Source organism: Sorex fumeus, unplaced genomic scaffold (assembly GCF_029834395.1).
Source record: "Sorex fumeus unplaced genomic scaffold, SorFum_2.1 ptg000165l, whole genome shotgun sequence".
NCBI lineage: Eukaryota > Metazoa > Chordata > Mammalia > Eulipotyphla > Soricidae > Sorex > Sorex fumeus.
Window position 1 is genome coordinate 2,910,560 of NW_026606222.1, and position 26,630 is coordinate 2,937,189.

Below are 26,630 nucleotides of genomic sequence, written 5' to 3' on the forward strand. Positions count from 1 at the left end.
TCTGGGAACCCCAGCAGGGGGCTGGGGGACCCAGGCTGGAAGGGGGCTGGGGGATCCGGGCCGGGGAAAGCCCGTGTCCTTGTGTCCAGCCCAGGAGCAGGCCCCGTCAGCCCCCGCAGAGGCCCCTGGCTCTGGCTTTGTTGGTTGCCATAGTGACCCGCCCTTGGCAGAGGCTCCTGGTCCCCAGCTGAGGCTGCAGAAAAGCCAGCAGCTGGGCCTGTCCCCAGCCTCTGTGGGAAGAACGGGGAACGCCCCCTGCCCCCCGGCTGGACACCCATTTCTCTCCAGACTCTCCAGGCTGTGGGGCCCTGGCAGGACAATGCCCTGTGTCCACCTGCTCTGAGGGCACAGGCTCCGGCCAGCCACAGGGTGGACGAGAAAGATGGAGGGAAGGAGGGATGGAGGGACAGGAGGGGTGACAGGGTGGACAGGAAGGACAGAGGGGCAGCGAGGGCGGGGCAGAGGGGCTTTTGCTCACTCACAGAGACAAGTGTCATGTGGGGCCTGAACTCTGGGGGTGGGAGAGAAGCCGAGGCCCGACTCCCCCAGCTCAACACGGCTACCCCGCCCCAGCCCCCAGGAGCAGCCGGTGAACTGAAGTTAAACTTGAGTCACATTGAACAAAACATGAATTCTCAGGAGTCTGAGGGAGCCAACCCCCTGCATGCCTCTCCCCCGGGGGGCTGCGAGGGACTGAGAGAAAAAAAATACAGCCATGAGAGCCAGCCAGCCTTTGTCTGGGGCAGCTTCCCCCAGCGTGAAGCTACTGGAATCTGAAGGTTCTCAGGGGTCACTCCCAGCATATACCGGGGATCCAACTGGAGTTGGTCACACGCAAGGCAAATGCCCTCCCTGACTGTCTCTCTGGCCCTGCCCGGTGCTACTTGGGGAAAAGAAAAATCAGGATGCAACGATTTTGCAATAAAATACGGCAGTTGGGGGCTGGCGCGATGGCACAGTGGGTAGGGTGTTTGCCTTGCATGCGGCCAACCCGGGTTCGATTCCCAGCATCCCACAGGGTTCCCCAGAGCACCGCCAGGAGTAATTCCTGAGTGTAGAGCCAAGAGGAACTCCTGTGCATCGCCAGGTGTAACCCAAAAAAGAAATAAAGAGAAAAAAAGAAAAAAAGATATGGTAGTGATGAGCTAGTGCTGGCTGGGGGGAAGGTGCTCCGAGCTCAGAAATCCCCCCCACGGAGACCCCAAGGGGGTGAGAGGTCGGAGTGTTCTGCCCCTGTGAGCAGACCCCCGGCACTGGCCAGAGTCATGTCCGTGGGTGTCTCAGGACCTGAGATCCCTGTGGGTGGGCCGGGGGAGGGGTACTGCCCCCTCCCGCCCCCCTCCCCCCCAATAAGGCCAGCACCAGCGCCTGGAAGAGCCGCGTCCCCCAAGAAAAAGAAAGGAAAATCCTTTGCAGGCCATGGGGCAGAGGCAGAGATGCCTGGGGTCAACAAGTGGGGCTTTGTTTCTGGCCCAGCCCTGCTGGGGGCAGCCAGCAAAACCTTTGCCGGAAGGATGCCCCCCCACAACCCCGCACCCACCCACGGTGCTCAGACGCTCTGGGAAGTGCAGATCAAAGATTCTCTCCTGCGCACGAGTCTGTGGGCACCGTGAGACCGTGGGGACAGACGCTGGCGGCCAGCCCAGGGGCAGATACTACTCTGCCCTTTTGGTGGTGGGGGAAGAGGAAAAGACCAGAGGGGCTGAGCCGTGTGCACAGCACATGAGGGGGGTGGGGCATGGACCGTTCCAGCCGCCACCACCAGGACCAGCGGGGCTTGAAGGTGGCCTGTGGGGCACAGGCCCGGGGCCTCACCAGAAGCCTCCAGAGACAGTTGGGACCAACACACACACACACACACACACACAGACACACAGACTCACACAGAGACACAGACACACATACGGAGAGACACACACAGACACACACAAAGATGTACAGACACATACAGATATATAGATACACATCACTTTCTTTTCTTTTCTTTTCTTTTTTTTTTTTTTTTTTGCTTTTTGGGTCACACCCGGTGATGCTCAGGGGTTCCTCCTGGCTCTGCACTCAGGAATCACTCCTGGCAGTGCTCGGGGGACCCTGTGAGATGCCGCGGATTGTACCCGGGTCGACCACGTGCAAGTCAAATGCCCTCCCCCACTGTGCTATCACTCTGGCCCCTCTTCTAATCTTTTGGCTTTCGGGGTGACATCCGGCAGTGTTCAGGGGTTCCTCCTGGCTCTGCACTCAGGAATCACTCCTGGTGGTGCTCAGGGGACCATCTAGGATCCTGGGGATCGAACCTGGGTTAGCTGCAGGCAAGGCAAGTGTTCCACCCCCTGTCCTATCACTCCGGCCCCACGTGTCACCTTCCTTTGTTTTGGGGCCACATGAACTGGCACTCAGGAGCTGCCCAGGGCTGCCTGGGGCTCACTGGTGGTGTCGGGATCAGGGGGTGGCAGCTCAGCCAAGGGCCCCCCCCCCCCCCCCCGGGCCCCTAAAGACTTTCCCAGAATGTTCCTCTACGGCAAACAGCCTGTGGCCACTGTCCTGAGGCATGGGCCAGAGGAGGGAATAAGCTGCTTCTTTCAGGCAGCCCTCCCTACTTTCAACTAGGAGAGGAAAGTGTCCCCCCATGCCGCTGGGCAGATTGATTCCTGGTGACACTCAGCCTCTGCCTGCCCCCAGAACCCTGACCCTGACCTGTGCCCTCTGCTGCTCCTGCTCCTCTCACTTGGGGCTGGCTGTCCTCACCGGTTTTGCCTCTTGTTTATTGTCCTTAACACGGAGGCCCATTTCCCAGTGCTCTGCCAGATACCACCCCCGGGAAGCCCTCCTGGCTCTCATTCAGGGTCAGAGATCAGCATTTCTCACAGAGCCTACTGATCTCTCTCTGCTTTCAAGGACTGGCCTCCCAGGTAGCGCTCGGAGGGGCCTGGGAGTTGATCCTCGGAAACAAGAGGGCTCAAGGCTCAGCCTGGTGATGTTGGCACTGTTTGGGCTGCAGATCTGGGGTTACCCAGTGCTGCTTGGGGGACGAGGTGGTGCCAGAGATCAAACTTAGGTCCGTGTGTGGCAGGAAGTAGGAGGAGAGGAGGGGGGAGGGGAGGAAGGAAGGAAGGAAGGAAGGGAGGAAGGAGGAGAGAAGGAAGGAGGAAGGAGGGAGGAAAGGGAGGAAGAAAGGGAGGGAGAGGAGGGAGGGAGGAAGGGAGGCGGCAGAACCCAGGCACAGAGTGACTTGCCCCGCGACACCCCCCAAGCAGGTCCTAGATCCCAAGCTCTGAATCAGGACCCGCCGTCTAACACCCAAGTGGCTCAGACACCCTCCCCCAACCCCGCGAGAAGCGTTTCTGGGAGGGCTTCAACCCCATCCCACAGTGTTGGAGGCAGGTCACGTGGAGCTGTGCCCACCTGGGGTGGCTGCAGGTCAGGCCAGTGCCCGACCACTGCACAAGCTTGCAGCTCACGGGCCTCCAAAGTGCCCAGGCCCAGGGCCGGAGTGAGAGCACAGCAGGTAGGGCGTTTGCCTTGCACTCGACTGACCTGGGTTCGATCCCCGGCATCCCATATGGTCCCCCAAGCACCGCCAGGAGTAAGTCCTGAGTGCAAAGCCAGGAGAACCCCCTGAGCATTGCTGGGCGTGATCCAAAAAGCAAAAAAACAAACAAACAAAAAAAACAAAGTGTCCAGGCCCGCGGCCCTGCACCCATCTGCTCTGTATAGGTGTCGGGCTGCGCTCAGGGCTTACCCTGACTCTGTGCTCAGGACTCCGTGCTCAGGGCTCACTCCCGGTGGTGCCAGGAGTTGAACCGGGCCACACGCAAGGCCAGCACCCTCCCCGCTGTCCTGTCTCTCAGGCCCTGGGTCTCAGGATTTCGACCTCTTGTCAAAGAGGCTGCAGGCTCAGGGCACGCCCAGAGGGCTGTGTGGGCTGTGTGGGGTCCCTGAGGCCAGGGCGAGGAGAGCAGGACGCATTTGCTCTTTTATTTTTTGGGACTTCTATGGGCCATACCCGGCAATGCTCAGGGGTTCCTCCTGGCTCCGCGCTCAGGTATAACTCCTGGTGGTGCTCAGGGGACCATACAGGATGCCGGGGATCGAACCTGGTCAGTCGCGTGCAAGGCAAACGCCATCCCTGCTGTGCTACCGCTTGGCCCAAGGACCGTTTGCTCTTCTTGGGGGAGTTCAAGGTTTCCAGGAAGCAGCAGGAAAAGACGGTCGAAGGTGCTGAGAGTTTTGGCAGTGGGCAATGTCCCTGGGCCGTGGCAGGGCACATGGGAACAGGGTGATGGGGGGCAAGGGGACGGGAAGGGGGTGGGGGGAACATGACCAGTGGGAGCGACAGTCCCCGGCCATGACTCTGGGTGTGAGGACACAGCCCTGCCTGCCCCTTTGGGAAAGGCGGCTTCTGACTCCGGTCCGGGTCTCTTCACTGTCCTCCCCCAGCACTTCCTGCTTCCGGCCTCCTCCCCAGGCAGGCAGGGCTGGGTGTCCTGATGACCCCTCCTCTCTTCCTGCAGAGGAAATGAATCTCACTTCTTAAACTTGCCTCCCGGGTCCGAGGGCACAGAGGAGCTGGTGCTGACCTGGCGTGCAGCTAACCTCAGTTCCATGCCTGTCCCTGCCTAGAGCCTTCGAGCACTGAGCCAGTAGTCATCCCCTGAGCACTGCCAGCGGTGGCCTCTGAGAATCCCCCCAATATAAAATAAATCGGCTTCCTTCTCACGCCTCTGGGGACTGAGGCTGCTTCAGTGGGGGGCGGGGAGAATTCAAAAATAAACTTTTCTTTTTTTTTTTTTTTTGCTTTTTGGGTCACATCTGGCGATGCTCAGGGGTTACTACTGACTTTGAACTCAGGAATCACTCCTGGCAGTGCTGGGGGACCATATGGGATGCTGGGATTTGAACCCGGGTTGGCCGCGTGCAAGGCAAACGCCCTACCTGCAGTGCTATCACTCCAGCCCATCAAAAATAAACTTTTCATGGATTGCAGAAGTTATAGATTCAGGGGGTGTGGGGGGGGCTGTTTCAAGTTTCCTCTGCTCCAACTCAGCATCTGCCGAACCGCCAGGCCGGTGGTGACACTCCCCACCACATGGACCAGAACCAGCCCGATGTGCCCCTTTCCTCCTTGACAACCCCCAGCTTCCCTCGCACCCGAGTTTCCAAAAGCAAAGAGTTAGCCTGGAGTTGCCGGTAGCCCACAGAACAGAGAGAGTCTCTTGGAGGGCTCGAGCAGAAATGTCCTTTCAAGGTGACCCCACTATTTTGTTCCTGGGGGCCAGGCAGTTCTGCCAGCCTCGGTCTCGAGCAAGCCCCACGAGAGTGGCGGCTTCTGGATGTTTCCACTCTCAGGGACTCACAAAGCCTCCTGAGGCTCCATCATGGAAGACTCGGTCCCCTTCATGGGCACACACAGGCCCAGGCAATGGTCGCGGGCACACGCTGGGACCCAGTGGCACATGCCAGGGGAGGCGCGCACACACACACACACACATGCACACACACGCACACACGTGCACTCACGGTGCCCGCAGCTCCAGCCAGCTCAGCGCCCGCCTGCTTGCAGCACCCCGTCTCTGCCATGCCGCAGAGTCCCCGGGGTGGGGGAAGCTCTGGTCAGGATGCAGGGGACCAGCACCCTAGCCCTGGAAGATGCTCCGATCTGGGGTGCAGCTGGAGTCTCCGGAGACGCCGTGCTGGGTCTGGGGAGTTGGGGGGGGGGGGAAGGAGGCCGGAAGCGGCGTCCAAGACCCAAAGGCAGACGCTGCTGCCAGACAGACACGGCAAGGAGACAAAGAGCCACGCAGAGGCAGGCAAAATGGAGACCCAGAGAAAGCAGGGAGGGGGTCGAGGGGGGGGGGGGTTCCAGGCGGCGCTCTCGGGGGAAGGGGGACCAGGCGCCCCCTCACCTGGACACGTGGCTGCCGGCCACTCCCCCAGAACCCAGATGTCTCTTGGATGCAGAAGCACCCCCTGCACCCCCGCAGCTCTGAGCTGACAGGGCAGGCTCAATCATCTAAATGGAGTCGTCGGGGTTCAGCCTATGCCATGGGGGTGGGGGGCTCAGGGGGGACCCGGTTATTTCAAGGACCCCCAGGGGAAGCAGAGCCCTGTGAGCGGGGGGGGTTCCTCCAGCCCACTCCCCACCGTCTGAGCTGGGGTCCATGCCAGTCCACAGGGGCTAGGAGGGGCAGGGTGGGGAGGTGAAAGGACCCAGCGCTTGGTGGGGGGGGGGGGGGAAGGTGGGCTGGGGGCTGCTCCTTGGTTGCCATGGCGACAGGAAAGGGGGTGGGGAGCCCAACCCGGGGCTGCTGCCGAGAACGACATGCTGGTTCTAAATCACCGTGACAGCGCCTCACCGAGCTATTACGCCGTTGCCGTGGCAACCAATGGGATCAAATCGCAGAGGAAATCTATAATTATTACAAGCCAGATACTGACGAACCCGCACAGTAATCAGCGCATTGGGGCAATTCAAGCTGAACTCTTGGGGAGGGGGGTGGAGTGGAGGGGAGGAGGCAGACCCCAGCCGTCCCCACCCCAGACTCTGGGCAGAACTGTCGAATGTTCCAGATCGGGGGATTCTTGGCAAAGGAGAAGAAAATACTAGGTGAAGTCACAGAAAACCGTCAACGTTTGACCACTGACAAACACCTCCCAGGGATCTGTTGTGGAAATTTCCAAAGTACAGCGAAGTTGCAACAACGTTACAGTGAGGGTTTGTATCTGGCTCCTGATGGTTCCATTCCTGTCACCCGGCTTTACCACATATGTGGCCTTTCATGTCCATCAGCCCTCTCCATTTTCTGGGCCTTTCAAAGTAAATTGCCAATCAGTGTCCTTCCTCCTCAAGTGCTTGACCCTGAATGAAATCCCGAAGGTGATCGATGTTGGACAGACCACATAAAGGCTGGTCAGAGCCGGGACACAGCAAGCAGGCAGGGTGCCTGTCTTGCACATGGGCCACTCCGGTTTGACTCCCACCTCCACACCTGGTCCCCCGAGCCCACCAGAGTGATCCCTGAGCACCCACGGGCTGTGGCCCCCAAACAAACGAACCCCAAACCCACAATTTCATAATTTTATCGATATGCCAAACACAGTAACGTCAAGTCTCACGATGGAGACGTTCCTGGGCCCGCTCGAGCAAATCGATGAACAACGGGAGGACTGTGACTGTGACTGTGATCTAAACAGGATGAAACCAGTATTTCTCTCAGCCCATCCACTCAGATACCGATATATCCAGTATGTCTGTGACAGGAAGTCACCCCAATTTTGTGGATGAGAATGAGACGCCACTAGACCCAGTAGCGAGAGGAGTATGTTTGCGCCCAGAGAACCCCAGTCTTTGACTTGGAAAGCCCCCGCTGGCCCCCGCTTTCCTGTCCCTGCTTCTTCGGACCTCCAGCCCAGAGCCGCAGGAAGGATGTGCGAGTCACCTGCCCAGTTTACATCTGGTCATGTCACTACCAAAAAGGGGGCAGAGAAGAGATGAAGTCGGAGCCCATTCAAAGCCTCTGCCAGAGCCAGAGGTGGGCCTGCCCTGACAGCAACACAAAACTGACAGAGAGACCCCAGAGCCCAGACCAGAAACCAACTGGAAAACTGAGGCAGATCTGAGCCCTACCTGAAATCAACACGAAACCGAGGGAAACCCACAGCCACCTGCAACCAACGTGAAACTGATGGGGAACCCCCGCACCACACCTGAAGTCAACACAGAACTAAGGGAAATCCAGAGCCCACACCTAAAATCGACAAGAAACTGAGAGAGGGGCTGGAGCGATAGCACAGTGGTAGGGCGTTTGCCTTACACGCGGCCAACCCGGGTTTGATTCCCAGCATCCCATAGGGTCCCCCGAGCACCCCCAGGAGTGATTCCTGAGTGCAGAGCCAGGAGGAACCCCCAAGCATCGCCGGGTATGACAAAGAAAGAAAGAAAGAAAGAAAGAAAGAAAGAAAGAGAAAGAGAGAAAGGGAAGGAGGGAGGGAGGGAGGAAGGAACGAAGGAAGGAAGAAGGGAAGGAAGAAAGGAAGAAAGAAGGAAGAGAGAGGGGCTGAAGTGATAGCCCAGCGTGGAGGGCATTTGCCTGGCATGCGGCCGACCCAGGTTCGATTCCCAGCATCCCATAGGGTCCCCCGAGCACCCCCAGGAGTGATTCCTGAGTGCAGAGCCAGGAGGAACCCCTGTGCATCCCCGGGTGGGACCCAAAAAGAAAAAAAAAGCTGAGAGAAACCTCAAGCCCACACCTGAAATCAACACAAAACTGAGGGAACTTCAGGGCCAGCCTGAAGGCAACATGAAACTATGGAGGGAAACCCAAGTGCCACCCAACAAAATCAAAATGGACCACGTGGAACCCCAGGGTCTCACTGTGAAATCTACAGGAAACCTGACAGGAAACCTACCCGGGAAACCCAAGCTCCCCAGGCTGGCGGCCTCTCTAATCAACATGAAATGGATGAGGGAAGTCCCTGGCTCTCCCCAAAGGGGGGTTTCAGGCGACAGAACCCAGGGAGCCTTGGACCCTCACCTCAACCCCTTGAAGTCTGGCCCTTCAGCTGAAGCCAGGACCCTGTCCCAACAAACCCCTCACACGGGGGCTGTAAAAATTAACCTCTTGAGGAAGGAACTTGACTTTTTTTTTTCTTTTTGGGTCACACCCGACGATGCACAGGAGTTACTCCTGGCTCTGCACTCAGGAGTTACTCCTGGCGGTGCTCAGGGGACCATATGGGATGCTGGGAATTGAACCCGGGTTCGGCCGCGTGCAAGGCAGACGCCCTCCCCGCTGTGCTATCTCTCCAGCCCCGGAACGTGACTTTTGCTACTTAAAGTACTTTCGCTACTTAGATAACTGGATTAATTAATACATCGGCTGGGGAAAGCATCCGTTAAAAAGCCTGCTACTGGCTCTGAACTTTGTACTAGCCTGGGACCGGCAAGAACCAGAGCTGGGGGTGAGGGGGTGGGGCAGGGGGAGGGATAGTATGGCGGGGGGGGGGCACTTGCTTTGCACGTGGCCACCCTGGGTTCAGTCCCCAGCAACTAGTAGGCTTCCCCAAACACTGCCAGGAGTGGTTCCTGAGTGGAGAAGCACAAGGAGCCCCTGAGCATCCCAAGGTGTGGCTTCCCCCCCCACACACACAAAAAAGAACCAGAGTATAAGACCTCAGTTTCCCTGGGCAGAGCAGATGTGACCTGGTCCAGACTTCCAGCCCCTGCCAGGACCCACAGTGCCTCTGATGGGGCGGAGGTTGGAAGTCAGGTGACCCCTTCCCTATGGGATGACCGAACATGTGACCTGGGGCTGGCTGAGTTCTCTTGGGGATTCGACTTCAGAGGTCCGGGTGATCTGAAGTTCAAAGCCAGTGGGGTTTGCTGGTTTGAAGCTGCCTCATCGGGAAGGACTCAGGCTTCTGGATTTGTTAGGTGTGGTTCCACCTGAGCCATACAAGCTTCTCTCTCGCCCCCTGCAAACCAGCATACATGCAAACACGCCATGCCTTGGGCATCTTGAATATGACTGGAAGAAGAAGAATAACCTGCCTCCATTCGTTTTTGGAGAGCCACAAATGGTGGTCCTCAGAGCTGTTCCGGGCACTGTATCCAGGAGTGCTGGCAGTGCTCAGAGACTGTACGTAGTGCTGGATGTAGAAACCAGCCCCACAGCACAAGCACCTTACTCGCCGGACTGCGCCTCTGCCACAGTTCACGCACCTCAGTGATGCAGAAGCACACACAGAGCAACCCAGGAGAAAAGGTGTGTGTGTGTGGGTGGCGGGGTAGGAATGGAGCTTCTGCACAATCTTGGTTGGGGTGCTCTGGCTCTACCTGTTCTGACCTTTCTCCATGTCTAGAATCTCTGTCACTGATCCTGATCATAGTTATTGCCTGGGGTGCAGGGATGGGGGGAGGACTCCTACAACCATGCTTAGGGCTGTTTTTTTTTTGTTTTTGCTTTTTTGGGTCACACCCAGTGATGCTCAGGGGTTCCTCCTGGCTTTGCATTCAGGAATCACTCCTGGCGGTTTGGGGCCCCCAGATGGGATGCTTGGGATCGAATCTGGGTCGGCCCCGTGCCAGACACATGCCCTCTGTGCTGTGCTATCGTTCTGGCCCAGGGCTGTTTTCTAAGGCCCAGCTGGTCACGTGCTGCCTCTAGCCAGGTCCTGGAGGTGTGGTGGTGTGGGGTCCAGGACACGTGCTCCATTGTATGACTGAAACTCAATCAGGACCAACTTTGTAACTGTATATCTCACGGTGAGTCAATAAAAAAAAAAAACTGAGAGCCACGCTCCAGCCATCTGAGCCAGTGCTCCCCCACCCCACCCCCCACCCCAGATCCGCTTCATTAATTCCTCCAGCCTGTCTGCAGGAATGAAGCCAGTTCCGACAAATGACACACAGATGACATCCACGGGAGCCAGTGCGTGTCTAGACACTTAATGATGGGACATAAGCAGCCGCGGAATGACTCGGGAGCCCCGGAAGCACCAGAGACCCCCACTCGCAGGGGGTGGGGGTGGGGGTGGTCCATTCTGAATGGAGGGAGGAGCCAAACCCCTCCCAAGGACCCGTCGAGGGACCGTGACTCGGAACCAGGTCAGCTCAGATCCCATCCCTGGGGAGCAATGCCGCAAAGCTGGAAGTAGGTCGGCACCATCTTGGAATTGTGCAGTCCTGATGGACACCGGACACCTCTGCTTGGCTCTGCCCAGGGTCGCTGGGGGACCCAAGCCCGGGCTTCCTGGGAGGGGCCAGGAGGCTTTGAGGCTTCGCTGCCCGGGACTCGGAGCTGGCCAGCTGCCGGCTGCCGCTGTAAGCAGAGCCCTGGGGAACCCGGCTCTGTCTGAGTGTAACTGTGACTGTCTAGACCCCTGCCCAGCTGGGTGGCTGCCTCTGGAGCAGCTGGAGACAGAAGTTGTCATGGGTCCCACAAAGCTGAAAATATTTACCCTCAAGGCCTTTCTAGCACTACAGGCTGGTCATCTCTGAGTTGGGCTGGAGCGATAGCACAGCGGGTAGGGCGTTTGCCTTGCACGCGGCCAACCTGGGTTCGATTCCTCTGTCCCTCTCGGAGAGCCCGGCAAGCTACCGAGAGTATCCCGCCCACACGGCAGAGCCTGGCAAGCTCCCCGTGGCGTATTCGATATGCCAAGAACAGTAACAACAAGTCTCACAATGGAGACGTTACTGGTGCCCGCTCAAGCAAATCGATGCACAACGGGAGGACAGGGCTACATCTCTGAGCTGCGTTCCACAGGAGCCTCGAAACCACAGCTCAGGGCCCGGGAAGCACTGAGGAACCAGGAGATGAGCTTGGCAAGTGGGGGGTTCTGGGGCTGATCCCCAGAACCGCAGGGGCCCTTGAGTGCTGCCACAGGCAACCCCAACCAGAATCCCACCAACATGTGCACACACAAGACAGCAGAAGGAAAACACAGGTCCCATTTCCTGCCTCCCCAGGTGGTGATCCAGTTCCTGCACCAGGGGCTCAGGTGTCAGAGAACAGGAGGGACCTTGTTCTGTAAGATCTGTGAGCACCACACACCATTCTCCCCTCCCCCCCACAAGTACACACACACGCACACACACACACACAATCCGCCACCCAGCATTTGTATCCTAGTCTTTCTGCATTAATCCACAGCATTCATTTAAAGTTTCTGTTTTGGGGGCAGGAGTGATAGCACAACAAGAAGGGCGTTTGCCTTGCACGCAACTGACCCGGGTTCTAGTCCCAGCATCCCATAGGGTTCCCTGAGCACTGCCAAGGGAATCACTGAGTGCAGAGCCAGGAGTGACCTCTGTGCATCACCAGGTATGACCCCCACCCCAAAAAAATAAGCAAAATAAAATAAATAAAATTTCTGTTTTGGTTTTGTTCGCTGGGTCACACCTGGCAATTGCTCAGGGGCTGCTCAGCTGTGTCACTCAGGGGTCCCAGGCAGGGCCAGGGGTGGACCCTGGGCCTATTGCCTGCAAAGCTGAAAGCGCTCCAGCCCTTGGAACCATCTCCCCCGCCCCTCTTCTAGTTTCGCCAGAAATAAACTGAGGCGGAAAACTTCCTATTACTGTTCAGCGGCTAAGAGCAGCAGCCTCGGGAACAGATTTAGAGTCGGAGAGATAGGACAGTTTTGGGGGGGGGCGCTCGCCTTGCACACAGCTGATCCGGGTTCCATCCTCGGCACCCCGTCTGGCCCCCTGAGTCCCACCAGATGTGATTCCTGAGTGTAGAACCAGGCATAAGCCCTGAGTACTGCTGGGTGTGACCCCCTGCCAAAAAAATAGGGACTCTGACTCCCGCTGTCCCATCCACACGTGGTCCCCTGCTGTGGCCACACCACAGCCAGGTGTGGAAATGCCACGAGAATGGTGCAAACTCCACAGAGTACCCATCCTCCTCGCCCTGTGGGCATCGCGGCCAGCCCACTGCAACAACAAAAAACGGGGAGGTGGGAATGAGTGAAGAGGAATAAAAAGGAAGTTTCTTAACGTTAAAAAAGAACAGCAAAGCCTGCCATCTGTCATCTGTTCCCTGAGCTCCTTCCTTCCGCCTTCTGGGGTCTTGGGGCAAAACGGGGCAAAACGGGGGTCACGGGAGGTCCCAGCTGTGTCCTCTGGGAGGGGCCGGGGTCTCGGATACCCGTCTCTGGTCTGCACGTTCGGTATCCAAGCCCACCCCGTGAGCTGCCGTCTTGAGTGTCCCTCAGGGTGAGGCTGCCTCTCTGGCCGGTTCCCCACCAGCTTCCCCCGTCCAGGAAGCTGTGACTAGTGGCCCTTAGCGGTGAGGGAGGGACCCAAAGCCACCACAAGAGGGTTTGGAGCTCAGTGGTAGCCAGGACACGTGGGAATAAAGTTGAAGGCCCAGACTCCGTGTGTGTGTGTGTGTGTGTGTGTGTGTGTGTGTGTGTGTGTGTCAAGCCCTGCCCACACCATCATCTTAGATGGGGGGTTACCCCCTTCCCTGACACACTGTGACAATGCAGAGTTCTGCAGTTCTTTTTTTTTGAGGGGGAGTGCACAACCAGTGGTGCTCAGGGCTTACTCCTGGCTCAGTGCTCAGGGGTCCCTTAGCAGGGTACTGGGGAGCCCGTGCAGCACCAGGATTGGAACCAGGGTTACTGCTGCCTGGCCAGCGCCATACCCCGACTCTCTGCCTGGCCTGTTTGTGGGCCTAGACGTTCTGGCTTGGGGTTCTGGTGGCCCCAGGAAAAGGCGTTTCCCATTTCAGAAGCTTCTGACCGGGTCAGCAGGGCCTGGCTGTCGCCAGGGGGCAAAGGAGGCTCTGTGGGCACCAGCCCCCGACTTGCCCCTGGGACTGGCTCCCTCCCCATCCACCTCTGCCCACCCCGCCCCGCCCCCCAGTCCCAGATGTAGGCTTCTGGCTGCCCGGGCCCCTGCGACTCGCTCTCTGGGGGGCAGGATTGTTTGTACATGAAACAGACTCACGTCAATGACTGGTTAATGACCTACCCGGCATCTGGGGCCAAGGCCAACCCCTCCTCCTCCTCAGTGGAGCCTGGGCCTGGCCTTGGCTGCCCCTGCTGCCCACCCGTCCAGGTGGCTACTCCCACTTCCATCTCTGGAGGGAGGTTGCTCTCTGCAGCTCCGATGCCACTTCCTCCAAGAAGGCCTCCCTGGTTTCACCGGTTTATTGTCCAGGTGGCTCCACAGGTCACAGAGTCGGTGTCCCGGGATGAGCCACTCCCGGGTGCTTCTCAGGATCGTCCACCTCAGATGGCTCCTGTCCCTTAGCGGGAGAGAACATGGAGGCTGAGGAGGCCGGCCTGGCCCGACAGACATGTCAGGCTCTGACTTCTGCACCTCGGGCATCCTGAGGCCCGATGGGGCACAAGGCTCAGTACCATTCTGAGGCTGATACGTGGCTGGGGACGGGCACAGGGGCCAGGCGGGTGCAGATGGGGCAGACCCGGAGAAGCACGATCTTTCCAGCGACGGGACTTCTGCAGGACACGGCAGGGCAACGCTTCTCCTTCTGGTTTCCGCCTGGAGCCTCAGTGGGTTTTGCCTCTCCCAGGAGCCGAGAATCAGCAGTTGGCCACCGAGCCTCGCGCTGTCCAGGGGCTGCAATGCGGGACGGGCCATTTCCAGCCACGCATGCCCGCGCCTCGGGGCGGAGGACGATGGACAAAGGGGTCCACCTTCCTGGGAACAAGCTCGACTCTTGGGCGATCTGGGCTGTCAGGGGTGAGGGGGGTTCACGGGGCCTCTAAGGAGAAGGGGGTGCAGAGCGCTCTGTGCACCCCAGCTGGGCCCCCGAGAACGGAGGATCGGCAGCATTCCCCGCCGAGTGTCTCCTGAACTTGTCAGACGTCCCCAGGGAGGACTCGAACTGCTCCTGTGGAAGGTCCCCCCCAGTCTCCTTGAGCTTCAAGGGGTCCCATCCGGAGAAGCAGCTTAATGATGTGCTTAGAGCACTTGGCTGGCCAGGCCCTGTCAGGGCTCGAACCCAGAGCCGCACTCCAGCCCTGGGAGTCACCTCCTGGCTCCCCTCTGCCCCCTTCAGTGCCAGGTCCAGCGGGGAGGGCGTTTGCCTTGCACGCGGCCGATCTGGGTTCTATCCCCAGCACCCCCTAGCACCCCCCTGAGCACTGCCAGGAGTGATTCCTGAGGGCAGAGCCAGGAGCAACCCCTGAGCATCACCAGGTGTAACCCCAAAAGCCAAAATAAACAAAACAACCTGCCCCACACACCCCACTCTGCTCTGGAATCGGCCACCCGCTCCAGTCGCCTTCAATCTCTTGCCGACAGACTCCAGCCTTGAAAACCTGCCAGGCCGCAGGGACGGGTGGGCAGGCAGCTCAGGGGGTGATCATCTGTCTTGCGTGCGAGAGGCCCCAGGTTCGATGCCCGAGCCTCACGGCCCCCTCATCCTGAAACCGGAAGGACCTATTCACTGATCTTAGGGCCACCTGGCTGTGCTTGGGAGTTACTCCTGGCTCAGTGCTCAGGGCGGACCACAGGACACCGGAAATGGAACGAGACTTCCAGCACGCGAGATTCCTGCTGCATCTTGTCGGACCCTCTCTCTGACCAGGGAGCGGTCCGAGGCAGGGGTGAGGCAGCTTTGTCCTGCCACGGGTGTTTACGGTATTTGGAGTGTCTCTAACGGGCTGCACTATACAGGCACCCGGGCCGTGGCCAGCCAACGAGAACGAGACATACCTTCCTGGTATGTGCTCAGGACCAGGCCCCGTGACTCCACAGCCAGCGGTGGCAGGGAACGTGGGCCGCTCAGCCCTGATTGAAGGAGGATTTAAGTGCTGGTGGGTCCTGCTCTCTCTCCTCTCCCCTGGCTCTGTAACAACCCAGCCGACACGGGTCCTGACAGAAACCTCAATTACCCTACGGGGCGCAGAGCCAGCCTAGAGCCCACGCCGGCTGCTAGATTGAAAAAAAAAAAGACGATGCCCAGCATGAGGGACTCGGGGTTTGGCAATCAGCGTTTCAGCAGGGTGTGTGGACCAAGGGATGCTTTAGCATCGTGACCTGTGGGTGAAATTCTTTTTTTAGGGGGGGTCGCGCCCGGTGATGCACAGGGGTTCCTCCTGGCTCTGAACTCAGGAGTTACTCCTGGTGGCGCTCGGGGGACCCTATGGGATGCCGGGGATTGAACCCGGGTCGGCCGTGTGCAAGACAAACATCCTCCCTGCTGCACTTTGCTCCAGCCCCTACGGGTGAAATCCTGGATCTGTCGCATTGCTTTCCTGTTCCGAGGGAAAAGTACTATGGATGTTGAAGAGAAGGAGCACTGTTGGGGGGGGGGAGGGCAGAGAGCTGGGCTGGCCCCACTGCCCTCGGAAGTCGGCTCCGATTCTCAGTGGGCCTGGCCGCAGGCCCAACCCGGCAGGCGGGACAAACCCGCCAGACTCTGGGGATTGGGGGGGACCATCCTAGACCTGATCTGGGGTCAGGCCACAACCTGGAACTGAACACACAGTAGTGGAGTTGTTTACTCCTGGGAAGCAAACTCGCTCTCAACGCCCAAAGCACTGGGGGGGGGGGGTCAGGGTCGGGGTGCTGAGGGGACCATGTGTGACCCTAGTTGCCACTCGTAATCTCGTAACTCAAAAAAAAATCTCCTCGAAATGTCTCTAGTCAGGGGGACACACGTGAGTCGTGTGTCACGGTTTCTGATGGGCCTGATGGACCACACAGAGGATGATCATGTTGGCGAGGATGAATTTTTTTTGGGGGGGAGGGGGGTTTGGGTCACACCCGGCGATGCACAGGGGTTCCTCCTGGCTCTGCAATCAGGAATTACTCCTGGCGGTGCTCGAGGGACCCTACAGGATGCCGGGGATCGAACCTAGGTTGGCTGCATGCAAGGCTGACGCCCTCCCCACTGTGCTATTGCTCTGGCCCTGCGAAGATGAATCTTGCCACCTTCCTATGTCCCAGCGACGTCACGGCAGCCCTGCCGGGCCCATTCTGTTCCTCGCAAAACCAGTTTTCTTGGCGCTTGCTCTCTCTGTGCATCTGTTTTAAGGTGCGGCCACCCCAACGAGTGTCCCCAGAGGTGTCTTCTAGGCTCAGAGCTGAGCACTGGGTTTTGGGGCCCCCTCACTGCTTCCACAAGGACCAAGAACCGGGTGGGGGGAGCAGTCCCTCTGGAGACCCCTCTCCCCCGACTCGGCCATCACCCCTGTCCTGTCCCTCGAGCAAAGAGAGGAGCCACCACACACCCTGCATGGCGCCCAACAGATGCTCGGCACACGGGAGGTGCTGAGGATGGCGGCGCCTGCGGGAACCATCTCCCGTGCTCCTACTGGGTCTGGCCGTCCAATCCTGCTTCCCTCCCCTCCCGCCCCGTCTCAGGGCTGCTGTGCTCTGCCTGGTGCCTTCTGGAGCTGGGTCGGGCCAGGGCGCCCCAAGGCTCATTCCCGCCCGTGTCCGCGCAGGCAGCAGCGAGCTGTGAGTGCCGCCCTGCACCCGGTGCTGCTGCTTCGTCTGCTCTTTTGGCTGCCTGTGCGGCTGTTCTCTGGGGAGCCTTGTGGGCAAAGGCTCGGCTGGAGGTTCTGGTTGGCCATCCGTTGCCCTGGAAGCGCGGGCTGGAGGCGGGAGGCGGTACCGGGGGTTGATCTACTGAGTTTGACTTTTCTGGCTCCGTTGGGGCGGCCCGCTGGAGGACCCCGGAGATGTTCGGCCAAACCAGCTGCCAGTTCCACGTGAGGGCCCAAGGAGGTGGTTCTGGGGTGTCCTGGATCACCCCAGTGCTGTTCGGTGGCGTCGGGGACCAGGTGGGGATCAAACCTGACCTGACCAGAGGCCAGGCTTCAGTCCTTGTCTCATCTTTGCGGTGGGGGGCAGAGGCGGTGAGAGAAGGGGGTCACTGAGGGCTGCTCCAGCTCCCGGTGGCACTCGGCCAAGGGCCTGCCAGCTCTGAGCAGCCCATGCCCCACCTGCTTTATTTTTTGCTTTTTGGGTCCCTGCGATGCACAGAGGTCACTCCTGGCTCCGCACTCAGGAATTACGCCTGGCAGTGCTCAGGGGACCACATGGGATGCCGGGGATCAACCGAGGTTGGCCGCATGCAAAGCAAACGCCCTCCCCGCTGTGCTGTCGCTCCAGCCCCCCACCTGCTTTTGCAAATAAAATGTTTCCACACAGATGTCTGCCCCCCCTCGCCCCCAGCTGCTTCCAGGGCACAAGAGCCGTGAATGAGCTATGGTGACTGCACACCCCACTGACCCTCAGAGAGCGACTCTGTGGCCCAGGAGGGAAGCGTGTGTGCTTGGCCTCACCCCAGGGCACCCGCCCAGGCTCTCCGTGCCCTCTCATTTTTAAAATCTGATTTTTTTTATAGACTTTGGAGGCCGGGGATGGAACCAGGTCCTCACATGCGTGAAGCAAGTGCTCCCCCCCCCCCCCCCCCACACACACACATGCCATCCCCAGCCCTCGACTGGGTCTTCTAGGTTCCTAAACCCTTCTACAGTTGTTCCACCGTGCACGCAACTTCTAGAACCACCTTCCTCCAATCGTTGCTGAAAACCCTTTCAGATCTCCCCAGGCCTCCCCAGGGCCAAGTGCAAACTCACCCTAGGTTCCTCTGGCCTGTCCTGCACCAGCTGTCTCCCTACTCCCACCCAGGGGGGCCGAAGCCATAGTTGAGCAGGGAGGGCTTCTCCTTTGCACGTGGCTGACCCGGGTTCGATCCCCGGCGTCCCATAGAGTCCCCCAAGCACTGTCAGGTGAGTAACCCCTGAGCACTGCCGGGTGGGACCCATCCTCCAAAAAAGACAAAAAGAAAAGGCTCCCACCCCACCCCCTGCAGGGTTCCCGGGCAGGGGAGGTGTCCCGGATGCTTGGTGAGTCTGAGGGACCGAGGGTGAGCAGGTGCTGTCAAGACCCACCACTTCCTGCCTCCGTCTGCGTCGGCCACGCCGCACTCCTCTGCCGCAGACGGGCGCCGCGCCTGGTTTGACACGGGCTGTGCCCGGCGCCTTCACTAAAGGAACAGAATAAAAATGGGGCACGGACATCGCTTTGCGTCTGCGGAGGCCACGGCGCTGCTGCTGCCCTGGGCTCTGAGGATGCCCCCCAGGATGCTGGGGGTCCCCTGCTGAGAACACCCTTCTTGTTTGCTGCCTTTTCCTCCTGGTATTTCTTCCTCCCGCATCCCCGGGGCTGGGGCATGAGCTGGGACCTCTGTCCACCCCCAGGATCCCTGGAAGTCTGGGGTCTGTCTCCCACGATGAGCCTGGAGAACCACCTGGTGTGGGGGGGGCTTTGACACCTCTCTCTCCCCTCTGCCCTTCCTTCCCCCTCTCTCCCTCTAGCTCCTTTCTCCTCCCTCCCTCTCTCTCCTCCCTGGTAGATGATGACGTTGGGGTGCTACTCCGGGCACTGTATCCGTGGTGTGGGTCCCTCCTGGCCGTGCTGGGGGACCCCGTGGTGCCAGGACTCCCACGAGCCCCAGCCCCGCCCCTCCCCCCAGCTCCCCGTCCAACACCACGGACACACGGACGCACAGACAGCCCTGGCTCAGGAGTTCCAGCCTGAACTTGAACAAACCTGCCAGGCGGTTCTTTGATTGTTCGGGGGTTGTACCCAGAGATGCCCAGGGGGAATGACTTCTGCCGGGGCCCGAGGGGACCACATGAGGTGCCGGGGACCGAACCCAGGTCAGCTACGTGCGTGGCCAACACCTTCCCGGCTGTACACTATGGCTCCAGCCCCTCCCCCGGGCAATTCTGTGAGAGTTGTTGTGCTCGGCAAAGAAGGGTAGAATGTTCCAGCGGGAAGAATAGTGCTTTGTCTGCCCGCAGCGGTCGCAGGCTTACGTCCAGACCCAGCCGATTGCACTGATTCATTCAGCTGTCCATTCACACTCTCATCCATTAACTGGCCCAGCCAACAAAGGAGCCTGTCCACCCACCCACCCTCCCAGCCAGCCCGCCTCTCTGGCTCCCTCTCAGTTTCTCCGTCCCCAGAATCTGTGACACAGTCCAGGACAACTCCCTACGCCCCTTCACGGTGCCCATACCTGCCTGGAGATGTTTTTGGCGGTTGCTGCAGGAACGGCCCTACTGGCTTCTAGCGGGCAGGTCTGGGGGTGTCACTAACCACCCGGCACTCAGAATCCCCCTTCAGCGTGGTGGGGCTGAGGGACGCGGCACAGCCGGCGGACACAGTGCCACTGACTGGCCTGGGTACCCGCTTCCTGACCCGACACCTGACCCAGGGGCCAGGCACGTGCTGAGACGCACAGGTAAAAGGGACACAGAAATACAGGTGGGGTCGGGTGAAGCACAAGCCTGGCACGTGAGAGGCCAAGTCTGGCCCAGGGCCTGGCACTGCTGCGGGTGGCCCGAGCAGGCCGGGGTCCAGCGGTGTCCCCAGGGCCCTGCGGGGATCCCCTGACAGGAAAGCGCAGCGAAAAGGCACAGGGTCCAGGGGCCCGGCCGACATCTGCAGTGCCCCCAGTCTCAGCACCCGGACATGCGAACCCAAAGCACTCACAGCTCCAGAGTGGCAGGAAGGTGCCCAGTTGCCAGCACTGGCAGCAGCAGAGAGAACAAGTGTTGTCGAGGAGCTGGGGATGGCGGGGACGGCAGGACGGCGGCAGCTGGAGGGGAGGGGGCCAGCATCGGCCACGACTGCTCAGAAGGGGAACCAGACAGTCACCTCACCATTGGCAGGCAGTGTGTGTATGTGTGTGTGTGTGTGTACAGGTGTGTGGCATGTTTATGTGTCTATGTGTGTGCACAGGTGTGTGTGGTGTACTGTGTGACGTGTGTATGTGGTATCTGTGCAGGCATGAGGTGTATGTGCAGTGTGCGTACGTGTGCATGTGTGTGGTACCTATGTGCACATATGGTGCATGGATGGTGCACACGTGTGTGGTCTATGTGCAGGGTGTGTATGCATGCATGTGGCGTGTGCAGTGTGTGGTGCATATGCGTGCATGTGTATGTAGTGTATACAGGTGTGTGACGTGTCTGTGTGTGACGCGTGTGGTCTATGTGTTGGCGTGAGGTGTATGTGGTGTGTCTGCGTGCAGGTGTGTGGTACCTATGTGCACGTGTCGTGGGCACGGATGATGAGTACGTGTGTGGCATGTGTGCAAGGTGTGTATGCATGTGTGTGGTGCATATGTGTGTGGCACACGCATGTGTGTTGCATGTCTATGCGTCTACGTATGTGATGTGTATGTGGTGTCTGTGTAGGTGTGAGGTGTAGGTGTGATATGTGTGTGTGTGTGCATGTGTGTATGTGTGCATGAGGGTGTGTGTGTGTGTGTGTGTATGTGTGGACACTGCCCCCACCCCATGCACTCAGTTTTGCTGGGCTTTCAGCACACGACAGGCTGGCTGCGGGGTCCCCAGCCCCTGCACCCTAACCCTACCGAGAGCCAGACCCTTCGCAGGGTCCCTGCCCCCAACCCCGGCCAAGGGGACCGACCGCTCCTGCAGCCTGTTCTCACCAAACAACTGTCGCAGAGTCCTCTGGGCACATTCTCCCTCGGGGACACCCTCGGGGTGACCCAGAACACTTCAGCCCGGACGCCCCTGCCCTGCCTCTCCTAGGCCCCGGCAGTGGGCAGCTGGGCCCAGGGTTCAGCAGGGCCATGTTTTGGCCCAGGGACCTTCTGAAGATGATGCCAGAATGAGGCCATCTCTGAAAGCATTCGCCACAGGTGCAGCTCTGAGCCCTCCAGCAGGAGGGGTGTCGGGGAGTGGGAGGGGGTGAGGCCCTGAGCTGAGCTAGTCCTCTGAACTCTGACCTCGACGAGTGAGCGGGGTTCTTCTCCTGTTTGGGAGGGGTGGCTGGGCAACCCCACCCCACCCAGCACACCCCGAGAAAATAGACCTGAGCCACGGGGCGGAGCACTGGGGGTGACCCTAGCCAGGGGGAGTCAGTACCAGGCTCCCTGTCGGCATCCAGGGTCACGGGGCACCCCAACCAAGAAGGAGGCTGCAAGCCCTGCTCCGGGCAACTTCGGAATACCCCCAGACCGGATTCAAAGAGGAAGACTCAGACTGTGGGAGACGCGTGCCAGCTGCCGGCTGGCAGGAGGCAGGGGTGAGGCTTGCGGGTGCACGCCCCAAACGCTCTGTCTCTGGGAGGGCCCTGCGGGTCCTTGACCGCTGGGGATGAGTCTCCCCGAAAGCGCCCTTCCCCCAGCCTCGTAACCTTGCACTTGTGACTCTGCCCCCGGCCCGAGCAGGCTGGCAGCCCGGGCGAGGGATACGGCTTAGCTCCCTCCGCAGGGCTGGATTGGGGGGCGGCAGCCGCATTTGGGGCCTTAAGGAGCTCCCTGCCCGATCCCAGGGCGCCGTCAGGAACCCCCTAGCCCCCGACCTACACCTCCCGCCCGTCACCCTCTCAAGTTCTGAACTCCATCTTGGGGCCTTGAGCCTGGCTGTGACCCTCCGGGCTGGAGCGAGGGGAGCCCCTGCCAAGGCCTCCCATGTCTGGAGCCCAGTTGCCTGGCCCAGCTGGGGGGCCTGGGAGAGCCTGGGGTCAGGATTCGGGGGCTCCGGCTCCTTCCCTGTCCCTCGCCTCAGGATCCAAGCAACTCTCGGGGGCCAGGGATGGGGATGATGGCCAGAGGGGAGCCCCCGTGTGGGCGACTCTGACCTCCTGGTACCCTTCCCCATGCCCGGAATGAGCCCAGGGTGCTTCCCACAGACGTCGAGGCCCCCTGCGTTGCAACAGCCCCCATCTGCAAACCCGACGGTCAGGGCTCGGCCAGCCCAGGTCTGACCCGGACTCGGCAGGAAGGATCTCCGGGGTGCGCAGACGCCAACTTCCGGGCCAGGGCTGTCTGTTTCGGGGGGCCCGGGCTGACTTCCGGCTCGTCCCTTCCCCAGCAGCTGTGTGGGGCTTCCTGGGCCTCTGCACCTCCTCTGACAAGGGGGGTTAGGGGCACCCAGCGCCCAGCAATGTCCACGGCGAAGGCAAAGGTGAAAGCGCACGGCCCAGACCCCGGAACCAGCCTCGCCACCCACTGCCCGGGTGACCTTGAGCAAGCGCCCCCCCACCTTGGGTTCGGCTGTCACGTGGTGGGTGGCGGCATCTTAGCGAGAGCCCAAGAAGGTCTCTGGGGGCAACCTGGCGGAGGGGGTCTCGGGGGCACAGGAGATGCACACTGCACCCCAGGGCCCTTCATGGTCTGTCCCCTGCTGCCCCCTTCCCTTATGGTCACCAAGGCCCTGTCCCTCCGTCCAGTTTCCTCACCGCAGCCAATGCCACCCCTTGGCCAGAGCACGGCCCATGCAACCTCTCTGGCCCGTGCGACCTCTCCTTGGCCCAGCCTGGGGAAATCTTTCAGGCAATGCCCACCAGAGCTGGGGGTGGGGGAGCCCCCAGGAGCACTCGGCCCCTGGCCCGGGATGGTCCCAGGGAAGCTATTCTGCACAATGCCCGTGAGGGTGGGTGGGGGGCGCATTTCTGCTCTTTCATAGGACCCCTGTCAAGACCCCCCATTGGCAGGAGGGTGAGACTCTGTGGGCTCCTGAGGGGTTCCCAGCTTTGGGGACCCTTGAAGGACTTGAATCTCACTCAGTCCCTCCTTCGGCCTCACCATCGGCACAGCCCGAAGGGAAGGGTGGAACAGCCGGGTGGGATTATGCTGGGGGCATCGGGACAAGGGGAGTCTTGGCAGGTGGCATTTTGGTGGAAAGCCAGAGAGGGGTGGAGGAAGGTGGGCGTTGGTCAGAGGAGGCCCAGCCCCCTTGCCTAGGGTGAACACCGAGCTGCCTTTAGCAGGGGCGGGGAGGGGGCTCGGTGGGGACGGGGGCTTCCTGGGGCCAGTGTCTGAAGAGGAGGTAGGCCTCCCTGTGGATTCCTGCTGGGGGGCTGTTCCCAGGTGCCGGGGACCCCCGCTTCCCATGGTAATGGGGCGGGGGGGTGAGGGTGCGGAAGGGGGGGGGTCTTTGGCTGAGCTGCTCGCCCCTTTCAGCATCTGAAGCAGGGACAGGGGGGAGGCGAGCCCAAACTTACTCATTTTTTGGGGGGGGAGAAAGCGGGGGGCACCTATCTTCCAAAAGAACGGTGCCCTAGAGAAGCCGGGGCAGGCCAGACCCCACTTCAGAGGGGGGAGGGGGGGCACAGTCCATGCCAAGGGGTCGTCGTCTAGGGCAGAAAATTCATTCCTGCAGCTTGGGGCTGGGAGGGAGGGAGGATCCCCGGTTCCGACAGAACAGGGGGGCAGGAGACGCGTCCCTGATCCGGTGGGGGCGCGGACCCAGAACCCCGCTCCGGGGGGCGAGGCCCCCCAGCGCTGCCCCCCTTGGAGGACGCCAGGCCGCGGGGTCGGGCCTGGGCCCCGGGCGTGAGGACGCGCCCCCCGCGCCCGGCCTTACCTCCAGGCTGGGCTGGGCCGTGCGGGCTCCCCGGGCACCGGCTGGGCCGTGCGGGCTCCCCGGGCACCGGCTGGGCCGTGCGGGTCCCGGGCACAGGCTGGGCCGTGCGGGCTCCCCGGGCACCGGCTCCGCGCGCCGCTCGCTCGGGCTCTGCCCGGCTTCCCCCAGCGACTCGCGGGCCGCCCCGGCTCCGCCCAGCCGCGCCGGCCAATCAGCGACGCCGGCCCCGGCCCCCCGCTCGCGCCCCAGCCAATCAGCGCGCCCGTTCCGGGCCACCGCCCCCGGGGGGGGAGGGGGAAGGCGGGGCGGGGGCAGAGTCCGGCCCCGGCGGGTGCGGAGCCCAGGGGGGCCCCCAGGAGGGACCGCGAGGGCTGCGGCCGGCCCCGGGGGGTGAGGACCAGGCGGCCCGGGACCCCCGCGGCCGGAGGGAGGAGGGGGAGGCTCGCTGGAGGAGGTGGGGGGAATTGGACGCCCAGACCTCAGTTACTATCCCCTCACCCTTGGCTGGACCCCCAGCCGCCCCGCCTGCACCCCGAGGCCCAGATCCGGGCCTGGAGGCAGAGGCGGAGCACCCTCACGCCGCACCCGCCTCCCTGTCCCGCAGGGCCCCCCCACCTCCCGCTCAGACCTCCCGCAAGTTGCCTTCCAGCTGGCAAGACAAAACGGCCTGTGTGGGGGGGCTGGCCTGGGGGGCGGGGGGCGAGAGCCAGGCCAGGGGCCCTGGGCCAGGGGCGACTCCTGCTCTCTGTGCTCCCTACAGGGAATGCATGCGACAGCTGTGCCCCCTTCCCGGGTAGGAGGGAGACTGGGGGTTGGGGGGTAGGGTTGAGGCTGAAGGTGCTTTCGATCAAAATTAAAATTCTGTCTACAGGGCTTGGAGGTAGGGTGCTTGCTTTGGACGCAGATGATGTGGATTCAATCCCTGGCACCATGTATAGTCCCCTGAGCCCTTGGGTGTGGTTCCTAACCAATCACACACACACACACACACACACACACACACACACACACGCACATTAAAAAATAAATAAATAAAAAATAAGTTCATGGTTTGGGGTGTATTGGTTTTGTTTCTGTTTTTGCTCCACTCCGGGCGGTGCTCAGGGCTTATTTGCTCCTGGCTGTGCTCAGGATGGAGCTCCCGGGACTATATGGGCTGCCAGGGTTTGAACCTCGCTGGGCTGTGTACAAGCCAAGCGCCCTTGTAGTTTATTGGGAAAATACCTTGCAAGTATGAGAGACCCTGGGTTCAAGTCCCCAGCTGCAATGGTCCCCCACCACCTCCAGGAGGGCACCCAGCTATACCCTGCAGTGTGTGACCCCCCCCAAAAGAAAAAGTAAGCAGTTAATACCGCAGTGTGAATGCGGGCAGTCCATGGACTGAGTGGGTTAGCTGGAGCGAGAACACAGGCATTCCGTGGCTTAACTAAGACACTGAGTCTGCCCTGGCACCACCCAAACCCTCCGGAGGAATAATTGGATGCAGGGGCCAGACTGTAACCTTTAACCGTAAAGAACATACAACTTAGCACATGCAGAGAGGCCTCCGGACTTTGCACCAGGCCACTTTCACCGAACTACTCCAGGCCGAAGCAGGTGCTGTCCCTCCGCCTGCCCCCTAGGAATCCCGGCGAACCAACTCCCAGAACCCAGTGAGAAGCCCAGGTACGCGGGAGCAGTAACGGCAAACGCCAGGCCTCACGGGACAGGGGATGAGCCAGTCCCTCTCGTCCCCTTGCCCCATGGGACCCTGAGAGGATGCCCACGAACTGCCCCCAGCTACTATTGAAGCTTCTTAACGGCCAGGATTCAGAGACACAAAAAAGAATCTCGGAACTGAGCAGCTCACTGCAGAGATCTCTCCAGATGCGAATTATCTACGATTTTGGAATTCCAGGACCTGACGCTATTCATAACAAGCGATACAAAATAAATTGTCTAGCATTGCCTTTTCAATAGGTTTGAGTGATGGCAGGCAAATGTCAAATAATAATGGTGGGACTGGTGTCGAAATATTGAATGTAATCAATGGAGAGAGAGAGAGAGAGAGAGAGAGAGAGAGAGAGAGAGAGAGAGAGAGAGAGAGAGAGAGAGGAATGTTGTGGAAACTGTCTTCCATAGAGGCAGGGGAAGTGTTGGGATTTTGGTGTGCACTGGTGGAGGGATGGGTGTTTGATCATTGCATGACCGAAACTCAAACATGAAAGCTTTGTAAATATCTCACAGTGATTCAATAATTTTAAAAGAAGAATATACAGCTTTTGGCTAAAGTGATTGTACAGCGGGGAGGGTGTTTGTCTTGCCTGCGGCATATCCGGGTTCAATCCCTGGTATCCGAAAGTGTCTCCCAAGCACCTCCAGGAGTGATTCTTGAGTGCAGAGCCAGGAGTACCCCTGAGCATCGCCAGGTGTGACCCCCCAAAGCCAAACAAACGAAAGAATACAGCTTGGTATCCCTCCATCAGTCTGTCAAGATCTTTATTTATTTTGGGGGGGTATACCTGGTGGTTCTGGGGGGTGGTGCCCCCTGCTGTGCTGCGGGGCTGTACTGGTGGGTGGGAGAGGAACGTTCCGGTATGAGGGATCAAACCCGGGACTCCTGCAAACCAAGCGCATGTTCAGTCCGTGGGCCTGACCCCGCCCCTCTGCTGGCATCTGGCAGAGCTGAGACCCCTTCCTTCCGGCTGCCCGTGAACCCTGGCCACGCTCTCTCTTGCCAGGCGGACCCTTGCCATCCTGGGATTAACGGAAAGGTACTAAGACTTGAGATAAGGGCAAAGCAAACAGGCGGC

General features: G+C 60.2%; 2 protein-coding genes across 2 annotated transcripts in view; one reads left to right on the plus strand and one right to left on the minus strand.

The window, feature by feature from the left end:
* The window catches only part of ABAT (4-aminobutyrate aminotransferase), a 61,460-nt gene extending 37,404 nt beyond the window's left edge, over window positions 1-24,056 (minus strand). Inside the window, exons 1-2 of the mRNA XM_056107421.1 lie at window positions 23,951-24,056; window positions 23,839-23,864 (exon numbers count right to left, since the gene is read on the minus strand). The gene's annotated coding sequence lies outside the window, so the exon portion shown is untranslated. The remainder of the gene's footprint in view (window positions 1-23,838; window positions 23,865-23,950) is intronic.
* The window catches only part of CARHSP1 (calcium regulated heat stable protein 1), a 124,668-nt gene that overhangs the window by 64,405 nt on the left and 33,633 nt on the right, over window positions 1-26,630 (plus strand). The gene's annotated exons all lie outside the window — the stretch shown is intronic.